General features: G+C 33.7%; 1 long non-coding RNA gene across 3 annotated transcripts; it reads right to left on the bottom strand.

Moving 5' to 3' along the window:
* Nucleotides 1–692: 692 nt before the first annotated feature.
* LOC117686645 (uncharacterized) lies at nt 693–6,628 on the bottom strand. Of its 3 annotated transcripts, none has more exons than XR_010711896.1 (3): nt 4,156–6,086; nt 2,437–3,943; nt 693–2,269 (listed from the first exon to the last, which is right to left on the bottom strand). It is a non-coding gene; the product is annotated as an uncharacterized lncRNA (long non-coding RNA). The 3 variants fall into 3 exon arrangements; XR_010711897.1 differs by lacking the exon at nt 693–2,269 and adding an exon at nt 6,613–6,628 and having other exon boundaries at nt 3,338–3,943; nt 4,156–4,563; XR_004599750.2 differs by lacking the exon at nt 693–2,269 and having other exon boundaries at nt 3,338–3,943; nt 4,156–6,600.
* Nucleotides 6,629–26,329: the final 19,701 nt, after the last annotated feature.

The following is a 26,329-nucleotide window of genomic DNA, read 5'->3' as shown; positions in this document are numbered from 1 at the left end:
TCGGAAGTCAGTACTACTGCTTTTGAGTGGGCTAATTTCCTTGATTTAATTTTGGCATCAATTACATGTAAAGTGACTTAAATGTCGCAATGCCTCATAGCACTTTAACATTTTTCAAAATGTAAATGTTTCAAATAACATATCAATTAAAAAAAGAAACATCACTTAAAATTTGAATGACATTATTTTTAGCCTTTTTTAAATGAATAATCATTAGGTTGCTGTAGTTGTTAAGCAATATCGGGGCTTTATTAAATTCATAAATAACATGCTTTCTTTGGTGATTCATGCAGGATATGAAGGTAGGTAGCAACATTGCAGAAAAAATATATAACCCTCGTTAGAGGGTTAGGTAAATCTTTTCTGCAAAGATCATTACCTTCATATCGCACGAATTATCAAATAAAGTATTTTATTCTTTATACGTACATCTTTCTTTTAACAAATAAATAAAAATTGATTGTAAAAAGCAGGCACGTAGCAACAGTGGTGGCCGGGGGGGGGGGGCACTTTTTCTCGCAGCGACTAATTTTCTTAAATTTACATATAAAAAATTGAATTATCATGGAGGAGTTGCCCCCCCCCCCACCATTTATTTTATTTTTATTTTTTTTTTTAGATTTTTTGGATGTTTACCCCCCCCCCCCCCCGCCTTAAAAAACGATGCTACGTGCCTGAAAAGTAAGACAATTGTTAACGTACATAAGTATGATAGATAAAAGAAATAGTCAAATTGTCTCCTATGGGAATTCGACATCAGCAGGATTATTTCGTGCAGTCCGTGATATTTCCTAGGCTGCTGAAGGTATCAACCAATCGATAAACGGGGCGTGTAAATGTCGGTTCTTTCAGTTTCTGCAGAGCTATAATGAGTTACAATTAATTCACAAAGAAATAAAGGGAATCATACTTAGTTAATTTAAATATTAGCTATTAAACACTGTGTATATGATATAAATATCTTTTAGAATGTATCAGAAGAGTATTTAGATCGTGAAGGTTTGCCTGTTCTGTGAATCATATATTGATTCTAAAATATTGAAATGAAAATGCTCAAAGAAAATATTGTTTATTTTAAGTAAGACCGGATCAAAATTGATGGAAATTTAATTAATTTGTTTATTTATTGTGTCTGAATATGATGACGAGAACTTTAAGTTTTACTGGCTCCTTAGCAATGATCGACAACCCTTACACCGAAATACACCGAAATGTTGACATCGTTCTATTGTATAGATAATTTGTAGTTTATATCGAATAAATTCCATAAAACGACTTATCTCTATATATATACTTCAAAAGTACGTAGTTCATGTACATATTCACTTGCAAAAAATATTACAAAGATCCGACGATATCGTTATATACCTTGAAATTCACACAGTTATTCTAATTGTGATAAGTAGTATTCACTTTCAATAAAAACATTCAAATAATTTATACATGTACATGTATACAGAAATGAAAATATACTGTCTGATGTGTATCATAAAATGACCTTGATGTATACGTGCTTAGGCGTACATGTAATGATGTATGCAAGTAAGACAACTCCAAAAACTACAAATACTAAATTAAAAGCAAAAGTTTTCTCTCATGACACGCGATTGTTGATTAGAATGTTCGCTGCTAAAATATTACTCATCGAAATAAATAGATTACAGCCTATAAATAGAGTTTGCATAATTTCCGAATTGGTTTTTATAACCGTTTAATCAGTTCTCCTTACATCATTTATGTACATGTAAAATTGTACAAAGTGTGTGTATATACCTGGTATTCGTGACTTTTTAAGCTACTTGCATATTTTAAACATTTTATACCGAGCTCAAATTCTATAAAAGAAAAGGTATACTACTTGCTAAGTACTACTACTAATAAATACTAATACTAATAAAATGTTTGAAATACATTACTTTATATAAAATGAACAGTGAAAATTGTATGCAAGTAGCATTTACTGGGTGGGTGTAAATACAAAATTTACAACATGACAAGTTTTAACATATTCAAAACTTTTAAACATGGCATTCGTCTATCAGAAGATAGTGACAAAAAGAGAACTGCACTTTACATTAATTGATTAAAAGAATCAAAATCCTTTAAAATTAAAATGATAATGTGCCACTGCCTCTGGTGAAAGGGTTTTGTTATCAGTCACAGACATTCACTTCATTTTTCAAAATTTATCTATCGGATAAAATATCAAGGAGTTCAAGATTCCGTTGATTGTGGTTGCCCAGTGTCGATGACAAAAACGTACTAGCTTCTTGTAAATCAAAATTGAAAATGACAAATATCATGAACACACAAAAACTTGATTATCAGTAAATGTTTTGTAAAGATGAGGATAATACACGTGTAAATATATGATTAAAAAAATGGCACTGAAGGAAACGTACTTCACGACGTTCAGACAGAAAACGTCATACTTACAGACAGTATTATAAAGGAAACTTTTCAAGCTCCTTTTCCGTTTAGTCATTGTATTGCCTCTGTGGACAAAAAACAAAAACAATAGTGAAGTGGAAACACGCGATAAACACCTACAGGAGAGTACAATTTAAGTTCTGCTATGTTTACTTGTACAAACATTTATATGCAGATCCAGGAAATTACAAAGACTATTTTGGTATATACAGTCAAACAAAATAATTTTCAAGGGTACGGTCACCCCTGACACCCCTCCTCAATCCGTGCATACTGTAGATCAGTTATGTCAGCTATGAAGGTATACATAAATATAACCCTTGGATCACAAGCCAAGCCCGTTTTGACCTTAATTTCAATTAAATCATAAATATCAAAGGTCATGCGTGGTTATACATACACATTGAAATTAAGTTCAAGATGGGCTAGGCCCTTTGTCTTGAACAATCAAGGAAATAAAACCGGAAGATGAATGAAACGCAACTTTCTATCTAATAATAGTCGTTGAGCCTACATGTAGGCTAGCTTACACATGTATTGTGAACAACCTCTCATTTGTACTAGCATACGTCTGTTTATATGCCAATGCTGCAAAAATAGATATCGGAAGTACGTCACAATACGGAGGTGTTCCATACCACCTTAATCATCAGAAGTCTGGTTGGGTTTGATATGTGTTAGGGGTCCGTACCCTTGAAAATTATTTTGTTATTGTATATACCAAAATAGACTTCGTAGCTCCTCCCCCAGCACACTAGTCTAAGAACAAGATCCCCAAGATCCGCATCGGAAAAGAAATAAAATCGGAAGTCACAATATGGAGATGTCCCATACCACCTTAATTATCAGGAGTCTGGTTGAGTTTCTGATGTCCGATTTCTTGATTCAATAACAAGTCTTAAAAAAAGACATTTCAAGCTTTTTTTAATAATCTCTTGGACAGTATCGTAATATTTGTCATTAATCATGATAATGATCTAGGAGAGCATTGCAATTTTGTATGCATTTTATTATGTACTTTTGAAATACTTAAATCATGCTAATGTCATTATCACAAACTACTCCTCTTCTCAAACTAAAAAATTTAAAACAAACTCGTTCTTTAAATAAATAGATCATACAATATCAGTAATGCATACTACTTTATGCTGTATACTTATAAATTAAGCGAAGAAAAAACAACAAAAATTAAATGCATGATAAATGCATGATAAATGCAACTTCACCAAAAACATTTCAGTAAATACAATTGCAAGAAACGCAAAGCCATGTAAATAGAATACGTCATAACTTAAGTTAATATACATATATATAGTAATAAACATTTCATAAAAAAACAATTAAGGCAATTAATTCTGTGTTTTTAAAACAACAGTATAATCTTTTAAAAGTGTATTTTACTGATTATAAGTGTCTATACGTAAAAACCAAGATCATGCACAACATCTGCTTCTTGAATTACTTGGTGATAAGTTTTCATTTTTTTGTAAAATGTTGGTGATGGAGATCAAACCTGAAAAAAAAAATGTGCTTAAAATGTTTCGAGAAATGTTGGTTTCTTTATAAAATGGATGACATTATATACATGTACCATATTATAATGATTGATTGTGATAACCATATTGCTTTCCATACTCTACTTGTTCTCATTAAAAATGAAAAAAAATAAAACTAAATAAGATACTGAGAAAAATTTTAAATCGTCGATTAATTTTTACACCCTACCCGTATTGAAAATAAGCTGTTTACTTTCCTCGGTCATAAACTACACGCCTGTCGAAGATATATCCATACTCCCAGGACCGCAAGAATGGTACCGATACTGCAACGTCGTGGGGTCAGTCCATTGGTGGAAGGGTCGGCATGTGACCCAGGGGAAGTCGGCGACACCCGGTCAGGCTCCTCAACAGAAAATGGCGTACTGGATAGCGTAGCACTATTTCCCTCTGTAGTTGTAGACTCAGTTGCTGGTGAAGTACTATTTTCTAGAGTACTAATTGGTTGAATACAGTCCTGGATGAATTTGACGGCCGAATCAGAATTTTTACAAAGAATCCCCGCATCAACATACAGGTTGCACCTAGCAAAAAGTGTTACAACAAGCAAGAACAGTTTCCCGACATCCATTTTCATCTAAAACAACGTTGATTAAATTGGCAATTTATACACGTTATCTTAAGTATAAATATTTCAATATATAAAATCCTAAATATAGACCAGAAAATTCCCACTTAACTATTTCTAAACAATATTTATGAATGGCAGGATACTGTCTACTTATGACGGCAATCAGTCACAAGGGCTTGTTTGCAGGCAATTTCATCATAGTTTAATACGCAATATACGCGATGAGTCAAGTGTTGACCATCGTCACAGTTAAAAAATTATGCCTGCTTTGACATCTAAAAATTAATGTTGATTTTTATTCCTATATAACAATTTGTATTAGTTTTGTCATTTTAATACAAATACTTCAATTGTCCTTCAACATTTTTTCGTTGAAATTTTGAAGAGGGCTATACTGTGGAATCATTTAATTTCATGGGGGCCAATTTTCGTGGATTGTGGGTTTTTTGCTGATTCGTGGGGATGTAATTTCGTGGATGCGTCGGTTTTCAGTATGTAAACTAAATCTTTAATAATTAGTTTTCGTTGACGATGTAAATTCGTGGGAGAGGGCTACCCCCGAATACCACGAAAATTGAGCCACCACGAATTCTAATGATTCCACAGTATACATGTTTGCAACTGTATAGAAATTAACTGGTTTGAAAGAAAATGTATTTGTATTTGAATATGTCCCTCATTCCAGACATGTACGTGAACATTTACATTACAACAAAACTGCGTGAAAATTTCTTTGCATGATCCGAATAACGCTTTGAAAAATGTTTAACTAATACGTCGTATCACGTATAAAAAATATTAATCAAATGCGATACGATTATATATTTTTCATATAAATTAAACGAATGTTATGTTTCCTATTTGGTGAATGTTTATACATCAGTCTATAAAGAACTGATTACGGAAATTTAACTGTAAGATCTTCTGATCGCGGTCAGTTAATGTCTGGATATAAGGAAATAGTTGTGCATGTTAGATAAAATTCACCCTGATATTAAAACAAAAAAATCTCTTGATACTTCCTATTTATTTATATGATCTAAAAAAAAAAAAAAAAGAAGTGTTCTCGTTTTTGTTGCTGAATTTGTCTCGGTCCAAAATTTTGACATGTAAGTTTTCATTTTCAGTGAATGTTTGTCATATGGTATCATTTGTCAGAAACATGGGCTGTTGTTGCAAAAAGTAATTTGTGATCAAACAGTGTTTGCTGGATGTCTTGTGATCGGCCGCAGCCATATTGCCTCAAAATTGGCAAAAAAGTGGATTTTTTTCTTCTCTAATTTTGTATATCTTTAATTTTCAATTAGTACAAAGATTTAGCCCGGTAGGATGCCACTCGGCTTTTCTATTACCCTCAGCGTTAGCAACACATTTGGCAACGGGTAACAATAAATTGCTACATGCGCGTTAATTATGTTATAATCAGGATACTCAGTATATTAAAATAAATACCGCCTGTTTGGGAGGGTAACAATTGAAACTGACACCCCCGAGATACCAGTGTCAATGCGGAGGTTGACAATGGTTTTCTCGGGGGTGCAAATTTCAACTATTACCTTCCCAAACAGGCAGTATTTATGTAATACTATTAATGTTCTTCTTTGTAATACCCTTATTAATATTCTTTTACTTAAGTCTACCCAAAAAAGTTTATCAAAACTTACTTTTATGCAATCAACCTAACAAATCAAAAACTGAACGGTCTGCCAGTCCAACATAAAATTGGTTGACCGTCACAAAGACATCACAGCTAATTAATAATCGTCCAAATTCGGCGGAGCGGAAATAGCTGAAGAGTTGGTTGCTACTTGAAATTATATTTGCATACGCAGTGAAGAGTTTAACTGGAAAGTTGTTGACTGGGATTCAGGAAACGTACGATTTGTTGGACCAGAAGACACAAATGTTGCCCAAGGTCAAACACCGAAAGAAATTATTTGGTTCAACAAATCATTTTGGCCTCATGCCCAGTCAACAGCAGCATAACGGTTAATGGTGTAATTTCTAAGATTTCTAAAACTGAAAAAAAAATTCAACGCAAGTCGCAGACCTTACCTTAAAATTAGAACGCAATTTCTCTATCCTTCTGAAGAGTCTAACCGTCCATTGATGAAAAATTGAGAATGACGTCGAAGTTTCAAATTCAGTGTGTCAGATCTACGATATAAGGAAATAAACCATCATTCAACGGAAATCTTCTCAATTTTTCCTTATTAATCCTTATTCTTTCCGATCGTTACCCGATTGATGTACACTTAAAAAAAACTTCCCTATCTCCAGCAGTGAAATTTTGTTTAATGCAAATACTTATATAGAAAACATGTAGACATCAAAGAATAAATTTAATTTAATCACAAACAAAGCATTTTACTGTTTAAGCCAATTTCACAATTGGCGCACGAGCAGAAGCGACTGAATATTCGTGCGACCGATAAAATTAGATATGAATCGTAAACTGTTGCCGAAATAATCGCATTTGAAAAAAGTATTCGTACGAAATTCGCACGATCTAAGCGAGCGTTGTGCGATATAAACGCATTAAATCTTGCGATATATCTTGCGTATATATGCGACTGTTGTACAATGAAAGCGACTGTTGAAAGATAATGCGATTGGATCGCGCGAGAGACCAGGTGATCGGACGATTGAACGTGCGCCAATGCGATTGGACGTGCGATCATGCGTTCCATGGTACGAGTCAGAGGGGGTATATATACCGCCCATTTCCGACGCTCTTCAGTAGACATAGTTGAAAGCGAGAGAACATGACGCCCAAGAAGAAACAGAGATGCAGCAGCATTTATTATTACACCTCAATATGATTATTCTATTATATCTGATTGGTCTAAAAAGTCACGCGACAGGGCGATTTCATAGAAATGAAAAGGCCGATAGGAGCATATGATGTAGACAAGTATGATTAACTCAAAAATATCAAATCATTATGATTCTCTATATATCACAAAACCAACTTAACTATCTATGATTCGAAATTATGAAAGAAAAGTGAGACAATAACAGAGGAAATCAAACAATTTTAATGTTCAGGGAATATGAAGAGTTATTCCCCCAGCAAACAAAATTATTCTCTGACTACCCCCCCCCCCCCCCCTCCGTCCATCTTCCAAAGTCAATGGTTTCTGATTTTTACCGCTATTTACTTTGATTGAAGCGGAGCGGATAAGAAACCCTTGACTTGGAAAGATTGTTCTCCCCCCCCCCCCCCCACACCGTGGAAATATTTTATGTATTCAGATATGAGTGAAGGACCAGTCAATACTCCTTGCATGTGAAGGTCACACTGATCTATACAATTATTTGGAAGTCTGAGGCCAGCTTGTGAATGTCCGTGCTCCTATTGCATCTCATCCTGACAAGGCCGGGGGTCCACTCGCTGACTGAGGACCCCCGACGTTGTAAGGATGTATGCATCTCTAACTTTGATTCACCAAAAACAATTCACACAAGAGTCAATAACAAAAACTCAGAGATGACATCAATGAACGACGTTAGAAATAACTATCATAGCTACTTGATTTATAGTCTGGTACTCGCCCCCGCCACTGCGTTTTCACTGCGTTTTAAAACGAAGTAAAAAAGCAGTGGCGGAGGCGGGTACCAGACTACTGGAATTAAAGTTGGCAATTAAGTAGCTTAAGATTGCCTCTAAAACAGCAATTTTTAAAAGTCGAAGGAATGCGTATATATAATCTTAGATTTACGTCGACAGGTTTCACTGGATCTCATTAGATTTCAGTCATTTCTGTCATGATCTGTATAAATTACATTCGATGAGAACTAACGGAAAAATACTAATTTGATGTAAATATTATACTTATTTAATATTATATGGCTTTGCATACATTGCAGGGTAATTGCCCCCGATGTGACAGGAAAGCCATGAAGTGGGTTTACTTATGTCGCCCGATGCGATGGGAAACAGTTGGAGCTTGTTTGGGTTTTTCCAGCAAGCTCACGCTTTAATCAAATCGCTTTCGTTGTATTTATCACTTTTTTTTATAATCAAACAATTTTTAATAGCTACATGTATATTTATAATGACTTTAGAAATGAACACACACATGAAAAAAAATTACGTTTGCCTTTTTGCTCAGGGCATACGATAAGAGGTGGTGCATGGGACTCTAGGACGGAAGTTCTGTCTCCGAGTAGTCAGCTGATCACGAGTGTTAGCTAGTGCTGCGTTCGTGCGTTAGTGGAGACATGTTATGAGCGCCAATGGCTGGAAATTGACGGGGATTTACGGGGAAAAAAGCAATAAGAGTCAAGACTAGACTAAAGGCTTTCATTGCCAATATTTTAATTTTACGACAAAATTTAAGATGGGTCGATAAGTAAAATTTAAAGATATTTTACGTTTTCAATTCTAAGCATATCACAAACTTACCAAATGCAATTTCTACACAAGTTAACTCTCTTGATTAGGAACATCTACACTAACTGTTTAATCAATGCAGCTTGATACATATACAATTATATATTTACATCCGCTGAGTGTTTTCTTCTCTATTTCTTAAGAAAATCGATTGTATGAAACGCCATAAATGTCTCAGGTGGTTATTTCATGAAAGAATGGTGTTTTATTATATAATGCTGTGGTTATTCCAGGTGAAGATGGTGCTTTACTAGTGAAAATGGTGCTTTATTTTATAAAGATAGCACTTTTTTCTATGTGGTGGTGCATCCTTATGGAGGTGGTCACTTAAAACTCATATTATTTTTGAAAACTGGGTTAAAGAAAATGATAAAAGCCTCAAACTGTCCATTCTGTGAGAGAAAGAACTGACCGAGGTACGAAGGGATGGTATTCAGGGTACAGATGGTGGGTATGCTGTGCCAACTGTTGATATAACTTACAAAATCATTAAAAAAGATTATGTCAACTAAAACAAAGAAGGCATCGACAGAGTCAGATGCAGAAATTTTCCACGGGTGTGGAGGAGGTTGAGGGTCAAGTTTGAATTTTAAATTATTCCAGGGAGGATGTAGTCCTGATGATTGAAAATTAACTTTTGGATATGTGAAGCATGTGATTTTCATATACATGTACTAGTAGTGCAGTGTGACAATACACTTTGAAAACATTACGCATTCTTGAAATTTTTTTTTTCAAAGTGCGTTAAATTCTGGACCAAATCAACGCACTTTGAAAAAAAATTTCAAAGTGCAATTTTGGGACCAAGTTAACCCACTTTGAAATTTTTTTCAAAGTGCGTAATTTTTCAAAGGGCGTTGTAACAGTGCAGTGAATTTTTTCTAAATCTACGTTTTAATCATATTTGATGTGATTTTTGGTTTCAAGTAATAAATTGAAATAATATGATAAAGTGGATTAATTTTGATTCGTGATTCTGAAAAAATTACATAGTAGTTTTTAGTGTTTCTCCGTTGTGTCGATCCCAAGGTGTTAAACATTAAATCTGTTTCTTCATTTTAAATGTGATGTCTTTATTTTTGTTTCTAGCTTGCCTGTAGCCGTCCAGTAAATCAAAAGTCTTATCTGTCTTTGTCCATTATTTTTAAAAACGGACAGTTTTCTATCAATATTTTAAGAATGGATATCTAAAGATAATTAATTGGATTGTTTTTAAAATTATAATATTTAAATGTGTATTAAAGCCAAAAGATCAAAAGATTACATAATAAAAATGTTTTCACAGCTATTATCTCGAAATTTTGTAAGTAATATCCTGCATCATCCTTATTTCATTATGCTATGGCGGTTTTTTGTGCTTATCTCTCTCCTCCCATCCAGTCCTCAGTACCCATCCACTCATCTATCCACCCACCAGTCAATCCACCCATGCATCCACCCATACATCTATCCATCTTTCCATCCATTCATCCAAAAGTAAATCCATCCACCCATCCATCCATCCACCCATCCATCCATCCATCCATCCATCCATCCACCCATCCATCTAACAACCTATCTCTCCATGCATCCATCAGTCAATCCATCAACCCAACAATTCGTCCATCTAAAAGTCAATCCATCCATCCATCTATAAACCTATCTATTTATCAATCCACACATCTATCCATCAATTCACCAGTCAATCTATCCATCCATCCAAAAGCAATTCCATTCATTCATCCATCCACAAGTTAATCTATCTACCTATTCATTTTTCCACCTATCCATTCGTCTATCCACCCATCCATCCAAAAGTCAATCCATCCATTCACCCATTCACCAGTCAATCTATCCCTCCATCCACCCACCCACCAACCCATTCATAATCCACCCACCCACCCACCTACCGATCCATCCATCCATCCATCCACCAGTTAATATATCCATTTATCCATCCACCAGTTAATATATCCATCCATCCATCCATCCATCCATCCACCGCTTAAAATTAATCAATGTAATGTATAATTCAGCTTACTCACATATATAAATTACAAAACAATTTTTTTTCTTTCAAAATTCGCACTCTTTAGGATATTTCTTTAGACTTGCGTAATGATAGGCACAAATCACTGACAAAGAATGTGTTGAGGGAAGTAGACAATACTTCTCGGAAGTCCTCTGGGTGAGTAATTTACTTGTTTTAATTTTAGTTACAGTGACGTAAGCGTGCAATACGAAAGTGATCTTGAGGTCGATCTACGTGTAACAATGCTGTTAAACACCCCAACATTTTCATATTGTAAATGTTTTAACTAACGCCTCATTAAAAAAAACTTATTACTTGGAATTTGAATAATATTGTTTTAATTGTTTTTAATGAATAACTATTCTGTGGCAATGGAAAAGTATTTGATCGAGCAGGACTTACTTTTGCTGCATGTTAAAAATGTAGCAAAATATAAAGTTTTCTAAACTCCGCAATTCTGCACATAAATTGAATACTGAAAGGGGAAGACATACAGTACTTCCCCCTGAATTTAAAGTGTGATATGTAAAATGTAATATGCAAAACAGGAGGTTGAGGATGAGAAGCATTTTTTAATTATTTGTCCAAAATATAACAATAGGTTGCAATTAATAGGAACAATTTCAAAATTAATCTACATTTCTTTTTTTTACCTGCTGAAAAATTGATATGGATTATGAATCAATGTATAGATATGTCTGTTATTGTATTAATGTAATGCATACTTTCTCAAAGTATATCACATTGTTGAAAAAAGCCATTCAGATGTATTAATACCGGTACATGTATGAAAAAGTTATCGTATAACATATAGTTCTGTATTGTCTTATGATCATTGACACTCAATACAAAGTTCTTCATATAACCGTATATCAAAAAATTAAAACAATTCATATTGTAAAATAATGTTCAAATCGTATACTACGTATATTGAAATGCCTTTCGGGGCCCATCATTGGCCAATAAAAATTAATATCTTGTATCTTGTATGACTTTGCCTCCTCACGTGTATGTATTACAAACCCTTATTCTTTTCTTACAAAACCCCAACTCTTTAGATTACTTTTTTTAGACTTACTTAATAATAGGCACAAATCATTGACGAAAAATGTGTCAAAAGATGTAGACAACTGCTCGGAAGCCCGTACTTCTGCTTTTGAGTGGGCTAATTTCCTTGATTTAATTTTGGCATCAATTACATGTAAAGTGACTTAAATGTCGCAATGCCTCATTATATATATATATCACTTTAACATTTTTCAAAATGTAAATAACATATCAATTTAAAAAAGAAGCATCACTTGAAATTTGAATGGCATTATTTTTAGCTTTTTTTTAATGAATAATTATTCTGTTGCTGTAGATGTTAAGCAATATCGGGGGTTTATTAAATTCATAAATAACATGCTTTCTTTGGTGATTCATGCAGGATATGAAGGTAGGTAGCAACATTGCAGAAAAGGTTAGGGTTAGGAAAATCTTTTCTGCAAAGACCATTACCTTCATGTCGCATGAATTATCAAATAAAGTGTTTTATTCTTTATACTTACATCTTTCTTTTAACAAATAAATAAAAATTGATTGTAAAAAGCAGGCACGTAGCATCAGTGGTGGCCGGGTGGGGGGGGGGGGGCTTAAAAAACGATGTAACGTGCCTGAAAAGTAAGACAAATTCAATGAATTATTGTTAACGTACATAAGTATGATAGATAAAAGAAATAGTCAAATTGTCTCCTATGGGAATTCGACATCAGCATAATTATTATGTGCAGTCCGTGATATTTCCCAGGCTGCTAAAGGTATCAACCAATCGAGAAACAGGGCGTGTAAATGTCAGTTCTTTCAGTTTCTGCAGAGCTATAATGAGTTACAATTAATTCACAAAGAAATAAAGGGAATCATACTTAGTTAATTTAAATATTAGCTATTAAACACTGTGTATATGATATAAATATCTTTTAGAATGTATCAGAAGAGTATTTAGATCGTGAAGGTTTGCGTGTTCTGTGAATCATATTTTGATTCTAAAATATTGAAATCAAAATGCTCATACTTGCATACAATTTTAACTGTTCATTTTATATCAAGTAATGTTTTTTAAACATTTTATACCGAGCTCAAATTCTATAAAAGAAAAGGTATACTACTTGCTAAGTACTACTACTAATAAATACTAATACTTATAAAATGTTTGAAATACATTACTTGATATAAAATGAACAGTGAAAATTGTATGCAAGTAGCTTTAAAAGTGTTGAATTTACTGGGTGGGTGTAAATACAAAATTTACAACATGACAAGTTGTCATGTTGTAAATTTTGTATTTACAAGTTGTCATGTTGTAAATTTTGTATTTACACCCATCCATTAAATTCAAAACTTTTAAACATGACATTCGTCTATCAGAAGATAGAGACAAAAAGAGAACTGCAATTTACATTAATTGATTAAAAGAATCAAACATCCTTTAAAATTATAAATATTATGATAATGCTCCACTGCCTCTGGTGAAAGGGTTTTGTTACCAGTCACAGACATTCACTTCATTTTTCAAAATTTATCTATCGGATAACATATCAAGGAGTTCAAGATTCCGTTGATTGTGGTTGCCCAGTGTCGATGACAAAAACGTACTAGCTTCTTGTAAATCAAAATTGAAAATGACAAATATCACGAACACACAAAAACTTGATTATCAGTAAATGTTTTGTAAAGATGAGGATAATACACGTGTAGATATATGATTAAAAAAAATGGCAGTGAAGGAAACAAACTTCACGACGTTCAGACAGAAAACGTCATACTTACAGACAGTAAAGGAAACTTTTCAAGCGCCTTTTCCGTTTAGTCATTGTATTGCCTCTGTGGACAAAAAACAAAAACAATAGTGAAGTGGAAACACGCGATAAAACACCTACAGGAGCGTACAATTTAAGTTCTGCTATGTTTACTTGTACATACATGTATATGCAGATCCAGGAAATGACTAAGAGATTTACAACGACTATTTTGGTACATGTATATACAAACAAAATAATTTTCAAGGGTACGGACCCCTGACACCCCTCCTCAATCCGCGCATACTGTAGATCAGTTACGTCAGCTATGAAGGTATACATAAATATAACCCTTGGATCACAAGCCAAGCCCGTTTTGACCTTAATTTGAATTGAATCATAAATATGAAAGGTCATGCGTGGTTATACATGCACATTGAAATTAAGTTCAAGATGGGCTAGGCCCTTTGTCTTGAACAATCAAGGAAGTAAAACTGGAAGGTGAAAGAAACGCAACTTTTCATCTAATAATAGTCGTTGAGTCTACATGTAGGCTAGCTTACACATGTATTGTGAACTACCTCTCATTTGTACTAGCATACGTCTGTTTATTATGGTGGCATATCTCTGCCCCTTGTGTGCAAGTTATTTTTCTATTAATTATGTCGACATGCAAGATAAATATATTGACATGCAAGATAGTTATGTCAACATGCAACATAACTATGTTGACATGCAAGAAAACTGCAATCAAAAAAGAGTTATAAAAAATCTCAAATATCGCCAACATGTGACATCTTAACATGCAACTTCTTTATATCGATATGAAACTTATTTATGTCGACATGCAACTTATTTATGTCGACATGCAACTTAGTTATGTTACTTGCACACATGGGGCAGAGATATGCCACCATAATTGTTATGCCAATGCTGCAAAAAATATATATCGGAAGTACGTCACAATATGGAGGTGTCCCATACCACCTTAATCATCAGGAGTCTGGTTGGGTTTTGATATGTCCGATTTCTTAATTCAATAACAAGTCTAAAATAAGACATTTCAAGCACTTTTTAATAATCTCTTGGACAGTATCGTAATATTTGTCATTAATCATGATAAGGATCTAGGAGAGCATTGCAATTTTGTATGCATTTGATTATGTACTTTTGAATTATTCAAATCATGCTAATGTCATTATCACAAACTACTCCCCATATGTATATATATCCCAAACAAAACAAAAATCCAAAACAAACTCATTCTTTAAACAAATAGATCATACAATATCTGTAATACCTACTACTTTATGCTGTATACTTATAAATTAAGCGAAGAAAAAACCCAACAAAAATTAAATACATGATAAATGCAACTTTACCAAAAACATTTTAGTAAATACAATTGCAAGAAACGCAAAAACCATGTAAATAGAATACTTCATAACTTAAGTTAATATACATATATATAGTAATAAACAGTTGAAAAAAAAACCAATTAAGGCAATTAATTCTGTGTTTTTAAAACAACAGTATAATCTTTTAAAAGTGTATTTTACTGATCATAAGTGTCTAAACGTAAAAACCAAGATCATGCACAACATCTGCTTCTTGAATTACTTGGTGATAAGTTTCATTATTTTGTAAAATGTTGGTGGTGAAGGAGTTCAAACCTGGAAAAAAATAAATAGAAAATATAAAGATGTATACTAGTAGCTCCTTTTGTAATGTGCTTAAAATTTTTCAAGAAATGTTGGTTTCTTTATAAAATGGATGACATTACATACATGTACCATATTATAATGATTGATTGTGATAACCATATTGCTATCCATACTCTACTTGTTCTCATTAAAAATGTAAATTAAAACTGAATAAGATACTGAGAAAAAATTTAAATCGTCGATTAATTTTTACACCCAACCCGTATTGAAAATAATTTGTTTACTTTCCTCGGTCATAAACTACATGCCTGTCGAAGACAGATCGACACTCCCAGTACCGCCAGAATGGTACCGATACTGCAACGTCGTGGGGTCAGTCCATTGGTGGGAGGGTCGGCATGTGACCCAGGGGAAGTCGGCGACACCCGGTCAGGCTCCTCAACAGAATATGGCGTACTGGATAGCGTAGCACTATTTGCCTCTGTAGTAGACTCATTTGCTGGTGAAGTACTGTTTTGTAGAGTACTATTTGGCTGATCACAGTCCTGGATCAATTTGACGGCCGAATCAAAGTTTTTACAAGGAATCCCCGCATCAACATACAGGTTGCACCAAGCAAAAAGTGTTACAACAAGCAAGAACAGTTTTCCGACATCCATCTTCATCTAAAACAATTGTCAATATATTACACGTTATCTTAAGTATGAATAGTTTAATATATAAAATCCTAAATATAGACCAAAAAATTCCTACTTTACTATTTTTAAAACAGGATACTTCAGGTACTTAAAACGCCAATCACAGGGGCTTGTGTGCAAAATTGTTTCATTCAGTTACGCAATATACGCGATGAGTCAAGTGTTGACCATCGCAAAGAGGATAATGTCTGCTTTATCATCTAATAAATTTGTGTTGATTTTTATTCCTATATAACAATTTGTATTAATTCTATCATTTTAATACATATACTTCTATTGCTCTTCAACATTATTTCGTTGAAGTTTTGAAGAGGGCTAAGTACGTACAGTACTGTACAGTAATTAACTGGTTTGAAAGAAAATGTACTTGTATTTGAATATGTCCCTCATTCCATGCGTGAACATTTACAATACAACGAAAACTGGGTGAACATTCATTATACGAACAAAAGAGAATATCTTCGCATGCATCCATATATGATTCGAATAACGCTTTGAAAAATGTTTAACTAAATAAATGCGTGCTTTATATACCCCATGTCTGTACACAGAAAAAAATATTCATCAAATGCGATACGCTTTATATATTTTTCATATAATTAGACAAATGTTGAATTTCCTTTTGTTTTGGTGAATGTTTATACATCGGTCTATAATGAGCTGATTACGGAAATTTAACTGTAAGATCAACTGATCGTTGTCAGTTTATGTCGGAATATATGGTTGAATGGTTGTCATATGGTATCATTTGTCAGAATCATGGGCTGTTATTGCAAAAAGTAATTTGTGATCAAACAGTGTTTGCTGGATGTCTTGTGATCGGCCATAGCCATATTGCCTCAAAACTGGCAAATAAAAAGTGGGATTTTTCTTCTTTAATCTTGTTTATCATATTATTTTCAATTAGTACAAAGATTTTAACCCGTGAAGTTGCGGTTAGCCCGGTAGGATGCCACTCGGTTTTTCTATTACCCTCAGCGTTAGCAACGTATTTGGCAAAGGATAACAACAAATTGCTACATGCGCGTTAATTATGCTGTAATTAGGGTATTCAGTAAATTAAAGTAAATAGAGCCTGTTTGGGAGGGTAACAGTTGAAACTGAAACCCCCGAGATACCAATGTCAAAGGGGAGGTTGACAATGGTTTTCTCGGGGGTGTCAATTTCAACCGTAACCCTCGTAAACAGGCAGAATTTATATAATGTTATACTGTTATTAATATTCTTCTTTATTATACTCTTATGAATATTCTTCTACATAGTTCTTACCAAAAAGATTGTCATATGAATCGCAGGAAACACATTTTGAAGTGTCTACTTGTGACGTCATACGCAATGATTCAGGTGTTTAAGCATTGTCACAATAAAGAGGATATCGCATGCTTTGTCATCTAACATTTTGTGTTGATCTTTATTCCTTTATAATAATTTGTATTAATTTTGTCATTTAAAAGTTTTGTCAACATGTATTTAACCCTCTTCAAAATTACAACGAAATAATGAACAATTAAAGTATACCTTTGTTGTTTTCTCGGGGTATAACTTTGTTTTGATACATATACTTTAATTGTTCATTATTTCGTTGAAATTTTGAAGAGGGTTAAATACATGTTTGCAACTGTACAATAATTTCAAGTAACTGGTTTGAAAGAAAATGTACTTGTATTTTTATATGCCCTCATTCCATACGTGAACATTAATTTTACATTACAACGAAACTGCGTGAACATTCAATGAAATTATGTAAAATGCCAAAATATAATAGGCAAGTTTCTTTCGATTTCAATTAATACATATCGTATATGTACAAAAGAGAATATCTTTGCATGATCCGAATAACGCTTTGAAAAATGTTAAAGTAATACGTGGTGTATTTAACCCATGTCTGTACGCAAAAGAAAAAAAAAGTCATCACGCCTAATATATATTTTTCATATAATTTACACAAATGTTATTTTTCCTATTTTGGTGAATGTCCGTCTATAAAGAACTTATTACGGAAATTTAACTGTAAGATCTTCTGATCGCTGTCGAGATATAAGGAAATAGTTTTACAAATGTACATGTTAGAAAAAATTCACCCTGATATTTAAACAAAATAAATCTCATAATACGGTAATTCCTTTTTGTTTATATGATCTGAAAATTTTTTTTGGATCAAACATAGTCCGAAATATCTGACGTTTTTCTGGCTTTTTTTAACGATTTTGATATTTACTTGCCAGAAAATTTGCTGGCAAGTAAATATCAATATCGTTAAAAAAGCCAGAAAAACGTCAGATATTTCGAACTAGATCAAACAGTGTTTGCTGGATGTTTTGTGATCGGCCACAGCCATATTGGCAAATAAAAGGTGGTTTTTTCTTCTTTAATTTTCTTTATCATATAAATTTTTATTTGGTACAAAGATTTTTATCCGTGAAGTTAGCCCGGTAGGATGCCACTCGGTTTTTCTTTTACCATCAGCGTTAGCAACACATTTGGCAAAGGATAACAACAAATTGCTACATGCGCGTTAATTATGTTATAATTAGGATATTCAGTTTATTAGAATAAATAGTACCTGTTGCGGATGGTAACAGTTGAAACTGACACTTCGAGATACCAATGTCAAGTTCAATTTCAATTTATTCGCTCAAACCAAATTATCTGGTACAAGAGGAACATATATATAATACACATTAATACAAATCGTCAGAGGTACATACAAACAGGTACATTTTCATACAGGGAAAAAATATAAATAAAAAAGGACAGACTATAGAAACACTTCTTATGTAAGATTTTGGTATAAAGGATCAAGATAGGAAAACAACTAAGAGGAGCAGACAGCATCCAAAATATTTGAAATAAATACATACATTGTACAATTTTCTTAGCGATTTACAATTGCAAATAGTCATGAGTTCTGAGACCTTAAAAAAATTTGGTCTTTTCAAATGTTTTGTGTTTAGGTATATTTTCCTTATTTCTTCTAGGGCCGAACATTCTCTAAATATAATGAAATTCATCACCAATGTACGAAAGCCGAGAAGGATCATTCGAGATTCGAGATTCGAAATACGAGATTCGAAATACGAGATTCGAGATTCGAAATTCGAGATTCAATATCTAAATTAACCAATCAAATCAAGGATCTGAAAATATGTATCCTAGCGACATCAAACTGTTCTAAATAAAAATCATACGTACATGCTCTAATATACAAATACATGTAAATGCTATGTTCACTTCTCCCTACCTAACTAAATAATTATTTGTATTTACTTTTACACAGAATATCTAAGTAGACTAGTAATAATGCAGTGTGCTTCGCGGATCTAAGTGATTTTGTTTGCCCTGGTGCATTTCCACCTGATGCGTTTGAACCCTAAGGTATTTCACCACCAGTAATAGTTTAAAACCCGGGTTTATTCACCCCTTTTGTGTAAAAATGCGGTTATGGTAGAGAACTTCATAAGCGTAGCTAATTTTTTCTGTAGGGGGTCCTAGGCCAATTTTAAAAAATTTTACTATGTAAATTTAATAAGCTCCAATTTTCCCGAGGAGGGGGTCCAGATCCCCTGACCCCCTCCTTTCTAGATCCCCGCATGAAGATTAGTTCTAAATATAAATAATTTGTCCTGTTTCACTAATAAATATAAGCATTACTTATCGTTTTTATATATGCATACAGTGATACACTAGTACTATGATTATAAACAAATCATTGAGATATTATTACATCATACGGAATTATTAATAAATACAATTTTTTTTCCTTTTCCTCAGTAAACAACTTATTATGAGTCTTACTTTTGGAATTGTTTTCAATATAGAAGGATACCTACTCTCTACAATTAAAGGTAGGGATGATAGGGTGCCAATTTGTTCACATTGCCGATTTCTTGTGCAGAGAACAGTAAAACCTTTTATTTGATTGTGCATGAATATTTCAAAATTAATTGTTGTACATATATTTTGTTATAATTCATTCATTGATATATCAACAAGAAAGAATTAAAGCATATGTTTCACAGCCAAGTTAAGTTTCTCTGTAGTTTCCTACCCCCTACCCCCCACCCCACCAAAATTGACAATAATTACATATAAGTCATACAAATGTTTACTTTTTTTGTAAGTAAATCTCTAAAGATGTAAATAAGCACTGCAAACAAAGATGTGTGTATTTAATATACTACTACATTACACTTAGCCAGATAAAATGTAATCAGGATGAAGCTACAAGGGGTGAGTGGTGCAAATTTACCAATTTGTCGCCATACACACAGAACACCAAATAAAGAAACTGTGAGTGGTGTGTGGAATGCATAAAAGATGGCAGCAAATTATCTCAAATAATCAGTGCAAAAACCCACAAATAGGCTGTTATTTGTTACATATCCTGCAAAAACATTGATAAAAAATGTTATCGTCCCATAACAAAGCCGATTAAGTTAATGTGTACATATGGTCAACGTACATGTAATTCTAATATACAAGAAGGCGGACGTATCAGGCGGGGATCCAGAAAATTAAATTTAAAAAATGATCGGTTGAATTACATTAAATGCTTTGAAAATTGTTTTAAACTATCGCACGGGTCAAAATGCGTGATAGAAGCTATGTACAGTGTAATTGGAAACTTTCATTTTATATCAATATGTAGTATTACCTATTATAACAAATGAGAGTATAGCACAACTGCCACAAGCAATACATGTCCTTTACCGGCACCACCTCCCTCCCCTTAAAAAAATGCCGTTTTATTTGCTAAAATGTGTGTGGTTCAAGATTTTTCTAAAGGACATACCCGATTAGAATTGAAAAAGAGTCGTACGTTTAAAACTTATTTTGTCAAAATTTTTAGATTCATTTGGTTATATTTTGGTCCATTTGGGTAAATATATGCACCAGCGCAGCTCTAATTTATATATAATCAGGCCATAAATTCAAAATATTTTCAAAAATTAATAGCTTTAAATCCAGTGGATGAAAGAAAAGGAAAGCAAGTCGAACTCGATGAGTGCTAATACCTGTGTTGAATAAATGGTACAGTAGGATAAGCGCAAAAAAGTCCCGTCTACTCTTTCCTACCCTATAATTATTGGAATATTAAATCCGATTATAAGAGTCAAATTAAAAATCAAGTACGGATATGTACCTGTTTATCAAAAGTAAAACTACTCATAATTTATCTACAGTGCATCGTTATGGAGCTACACAGAAAGTTTTATATTAATTTGCCGAGCCAAATAAAAAAAACCTGGAAAACGAAGAGAAAACAAAGTGGGGACAGAATAACTGACAAATTAATTAGGACTATATAGCCCCCCCCCCCCCTCTTGAAATGTATATACTGAAAACAGATTATTGGCGTACAACATCCGCACACAATTTAAAGAAAATTTCATGTTTTTTATCATTTTCGCTAGCTAATGTAAGACATCACAAATACCCCAAACCCCCTCACGGAAAAGGAAATGCTAGGTGATGGGAGAGAGAGAGAGAGAGAGAGAGAGAGAGAGAGAGAGAGAGAGAGAGAGAGAGAGAGAGAGAGAGAGAGAGTGTCGATGTAAATCACAGGTGCGCTAACACCGTTAAAATTAAAGCTTGCTAGTTGGTCTGCCCTACCCTAGCTACCTCCTCTCTTTTCTCGTTTTAGAGGCTTAATTATTGTCGATATATGCTTGTAACAAATCAAATCAATTTCAAATTCTAAATCAAAGTGAATTTGACACTACAAAACTCTCTGTCTGTTTGTCTGTCTGTCTGTCTGTCTGTCTCTCTCTCTCTCTCTCTCTCTTTCTCTCTCTCTCTCTCTCATATCGACAATGGCATTGCCATACCCTACAATACACTATTCTTATCTGGATTTTTGTCTTTGAGGTTGTAAATCATTATATCTTCTATGGTTTAAAACTTTATCATAACCTATATTTTGACATGTCGATTATTTCATTGAGTTTCGTTTCATAGCTAAAACATTTAGATTAAACAGATCTTTCTTCGCGAGCCGATTTTTACACAGTTGGGGCGAATACACTTCGGGTTAAAATTGTTCGGGGGGAAATACATACAGGGCAAACAAAACCACTTAGATTCGCAAAGCCAACAGTGTTATTTCTAATTTAATTGTTTATACTGTGTGGGGTTAATTCATCAATGTTAATTTAACCATTTTATAACCACTATATAAGAGCTATTAAGACATTTATTTGTAGGAAAGAGCATGTACGAATGATCTTTATTTAGAACAGTTTGATGTTGCTAGGATACAGGTTTCAGATCCATGATTTGATTGGTTAATTTAGATATTGAATCTCGAATTTCGAATCTCGAATCTCGTATTTCGAATCTCGTATTTCGAATCTCGAATCTCGAATGATCCTTCTCGGCTTTCGTAATGAATTTTTTCTTAGTTTTACAGGTAAAATATCAAAATACTTCTCAAAGCCAAAATATGGTTTTAAAAGTTAATACACATGACCTCTGGAAGAACAATTTATATCATTGAACCATATTTGCATAAATTGGTCTTTTAATCTTTGGTTTACAGTAGCAGATAATCATTCTAATTTGACAAAATTATGGGGAGGTTGACAATGGTTTTCTAGGAGGTGTCAATTTCGACTATTACCCGCCCAAACAGGCAGTATTTATATAATGCTATACAGTTATTAATCCTCTCCTTCATTCTACCCTTGTGAATATTCTTCTACACGATTCTTAACAAAAACGTTTATCAAAACTAATTTTAATGCAATCAATCTAACAAATATTGACCGATCTACCAGTCCAACATAAAATTGGCTGACCGTTACAAGGACATCACCGCTAATCAATATTCTTCCAAAATCGGTGGAACGGAAATAGCCGAAGAGCTGGTTACTACTTGAAAATATATTTGCATATGTAGTGAAGAGTTCAACTTAAAAGTTGTTGACTGGGATTCAGGAAACATATGATTTTTTGGACCAGAAGACACAGATGTTGCCCAAGGTCAAAAAAACACTGTGCCGGATAATAATGCCAGTGCCAAGGTGGCATTTTTGCACCCGCTTAAGATGCAGTTTCGGAAAAATCCATATATACCAAATGATAGACCCTCGTCTAGAGAGTATATAACCACTTTTGTTCTTAGTGTGTTTCACCTGATAGGTGAAAAATTTACCTTTAAAAATTAATATCCCATCGGAAAATGATAATTCCCATAGGAGAATTGATTCTCCTACAGGAAATATTGACAATCCTATAGGATTTTTAAAAAGTCCTATAGGAATTATATTTCCTATAGGAGAATGGTATTTCCTGTAGGAATTTGATTCAGACATGTACTTTTCCTATAGGATAATAGGATATATATATGTGTAATAATATTAGAATATATAGAATTAATTTTTCTTCTTAGAAAATAATTAGCCAGGAAATCTGAAACTTGTGTGGAAGCATTCTCAGGTAGTGTAGATTCAATGTTGTGAAAATCATGACCCCCGGGGGTAGGGTGGAGCCCGATTAGGGGGGGGGTCAAATTTTTTACATAGGAATATATAGAGTAAATATTACATAAATCTTCTACTCAGAAACTAATTTGCCAGGAAAGCTGAAACTTGTGTGGGATCATGCTCCAGTAGTGTAGATATAAAGTAGTATGACCCCTGGACGTAGGGTGGGGCCACAATGGGGGGGGGGGGGGTAAATTTTTACACAGGAATATATAGAGTAAATCTTTAAAAATTTTCTTCTCAGAAACTAATTCGCCAGGAAAGCTGAAACTTGTGTGGAAGCATTTTCAGGTAATGTTTAGATTAAAAATTGTGAAAATCATGACCCCTGGGGGTAGGGTGGAGCCACAATGGGGGGCCGAATTTTTACATTGGATTATATAGAGTTAATCTTTAAAAATCTTCTTCTCAGAAACCTATCAGCCGGGTGCACGTGATTCTTTAAAAGTGTGTAGACTTTGGCCCCTGGACAATTTTTGGGCGTCACAAGGGATTCAGATTTTGATGTAGGTTTATTTCCCATATACATAAACAATTGTTTTTAGGAACTTTTTGAGAACTTCAACGCTCAACATATGTTATGACTATGAAATTATCCTGTTAAAAAAGGGACTAATAATAATAAAAATAAGAATATCCAAGGGGAAGAACGGGGACTTTCATTCATAAAGGATCTACATGAATTATACAACATTGTCCAGATAGTTTGTATTATGATTCCATTAGGCTGATTTTATCATACCTATTGCTCCTCAGGTGAGCGATGTGGCCCATGGGCCTCTTGTTTTAATTAATAAATTGTGTTGATTTTTTTCCTTTATATTTATTTGTTTTAATTTTGTCATTTGAATACATATACATGTACATCAATTATTTATCAACATTAAAAAAAAATGTACAGTGTTAAATATATGTTTGCAAATGTCAAAAGAGCTGACCATGGACATTAAACTGCACGATGCACTGCAGGCACGTAGCATCATTTTTTTTTTGGGGGGGGGGGGGGGTCAGGATCATCCGAAAAATATCTTGACGAGCCAAAAAAAAAAAGGAAAAAGGGTTATTTTCCTAAATCCTGAAAATCCTAATCCGTGGGGGAGGGAGGGGAGCAGGAAATTTACATTGAACTTAAATTTTTTGTATGTAAATATTATGAATTAAAATCTTTGCTGCGCAAAAAATTGGGGGAGGGGCAGCCCCCCCCCCCCCCCGATGCTATGTGCTTGCACTGTACACATGCGGATCCAGTAACTCCCAGTGATATATAAGGAACTGTGTATTGGGGGTGAGTGTCTAGAGACTATTTCATGTACTACTTTTAAATATTTCATTTTCAAGAGGTGGTCCGGACACCCACCCACCCCTAAATAAGTATTTATTCCGAATTTTATTCCGAATAAGTAAGGTTACATTTTGTATATATTTTTTTCATTGAATTATTAATTTACAGTAAAAACAAAAACATATGTGCACTACTTACATGTATTATTTTCTTGTTTAGTGCTTCGCGGAGCACACAGTGAAAGATCATTTAAAGTCATAAAAATATGAAGAAAAAATTAAAAGCTAAAGCTTAAAATTTTTGTAGATGCCGACTTTGATATCAGTCCATTTTCTGAGGCCAAACCCAAAAGTTAGGGTCAGGTCAAATTTGATTCCAAATGCGAGGTCAGGCTCAGCCAATGAGGCCAAGCCAAGCCAGGTTTTCAAGTAGGTCAATATATTTTGTACACAATGAAATATGTGAACGTGGACCCGTTCTTCTTTTTCTCTACAGCGAAAATAATCATTTCTCATATTTAATCTGTCATAGTATACACATGCACGTATGTTTTAAGCTTCCTCACGTATAAAATTACAAATTAAAATTACAATAAGCACTCTTCGAAAATGTCTTGCTTCGTGGGAAATAATACGCAGATATCACCAAAAAGAATGCATCAAAAGATGTAGGCAAATGGTCGGAAATCCGTACTCGACATACTTTGAGTGCTATAATTTCCTTTTTTTAATTCCAGCAACAGGCGTATACAAGTAAAGAGACAGAAGCGTACAAACAACATAAACTTGAAGTTTTTGTGTCAATAGGCTTTACAAAACATCAACATTTTAAAATCAAATTTTAGTCCATTGTGTTCCGTGAAGTAAAATTTGGTTTAAAAATCATTACTTCAAATTAATATTGCATATGTAGAAAACAAATCAGTCGTTGACCGGGATTCGGACAACATTAGCTTTATTGTACATGAAGACACAAATATTGATAAATGAAAAATTAAAGATTTTGAAAATCAGCGCAAGTTGCAATTCTTACCTTAAAAACAACACAACTTTTTTGTCCTCACGAAGAGCCGTCGCATCAGTTTATGAAGAACTGATAATGACATATATATAACTCCGATAACTCCGATAACTCCGGATCCGCATAAGGAAATTAAAAACCTTTACTTTTCCTCATCGTCACATGGAGAAGAGTGGTTGCGGATGTTGTACCAGTTCTGAGAAGTTGTACACCTTCTTACATGGTACAAGGTAAAACTTGACGATTTCCTCTGTATAGAACTATTTTTACTAGAATGATTTCATTTTGGGCCAACATTATCATTAGCAGTGAAAATAAGTTAAGTCAAATTACATATACATGTCTGTATGTACGTATGCTTTTTGATAAGGGACAGATATAAAATCCGTGGCTAGATAAATGCGGGCTTTCAAATGTATGGTGTGATCATAAATCATACC

Source organism: Magallana gigas, chromosome 3 (genome assembly GCF_963853765.1).
Source record: "Magallana gigas chromosome 3, xbMagGiga1.1, whole genome shotgun sequence".
Classification (NCBI taxonomy): Eukaryota; Metazoa; Mollusca; class Bivalvia; order Ostreida; family Ostreidae; genus Magallana; species Magallana gigas.
Note: the sequence above shows the minus strand (reverse complement) of the source record. Positions and strands in the feature narration are given on the sequence as shown.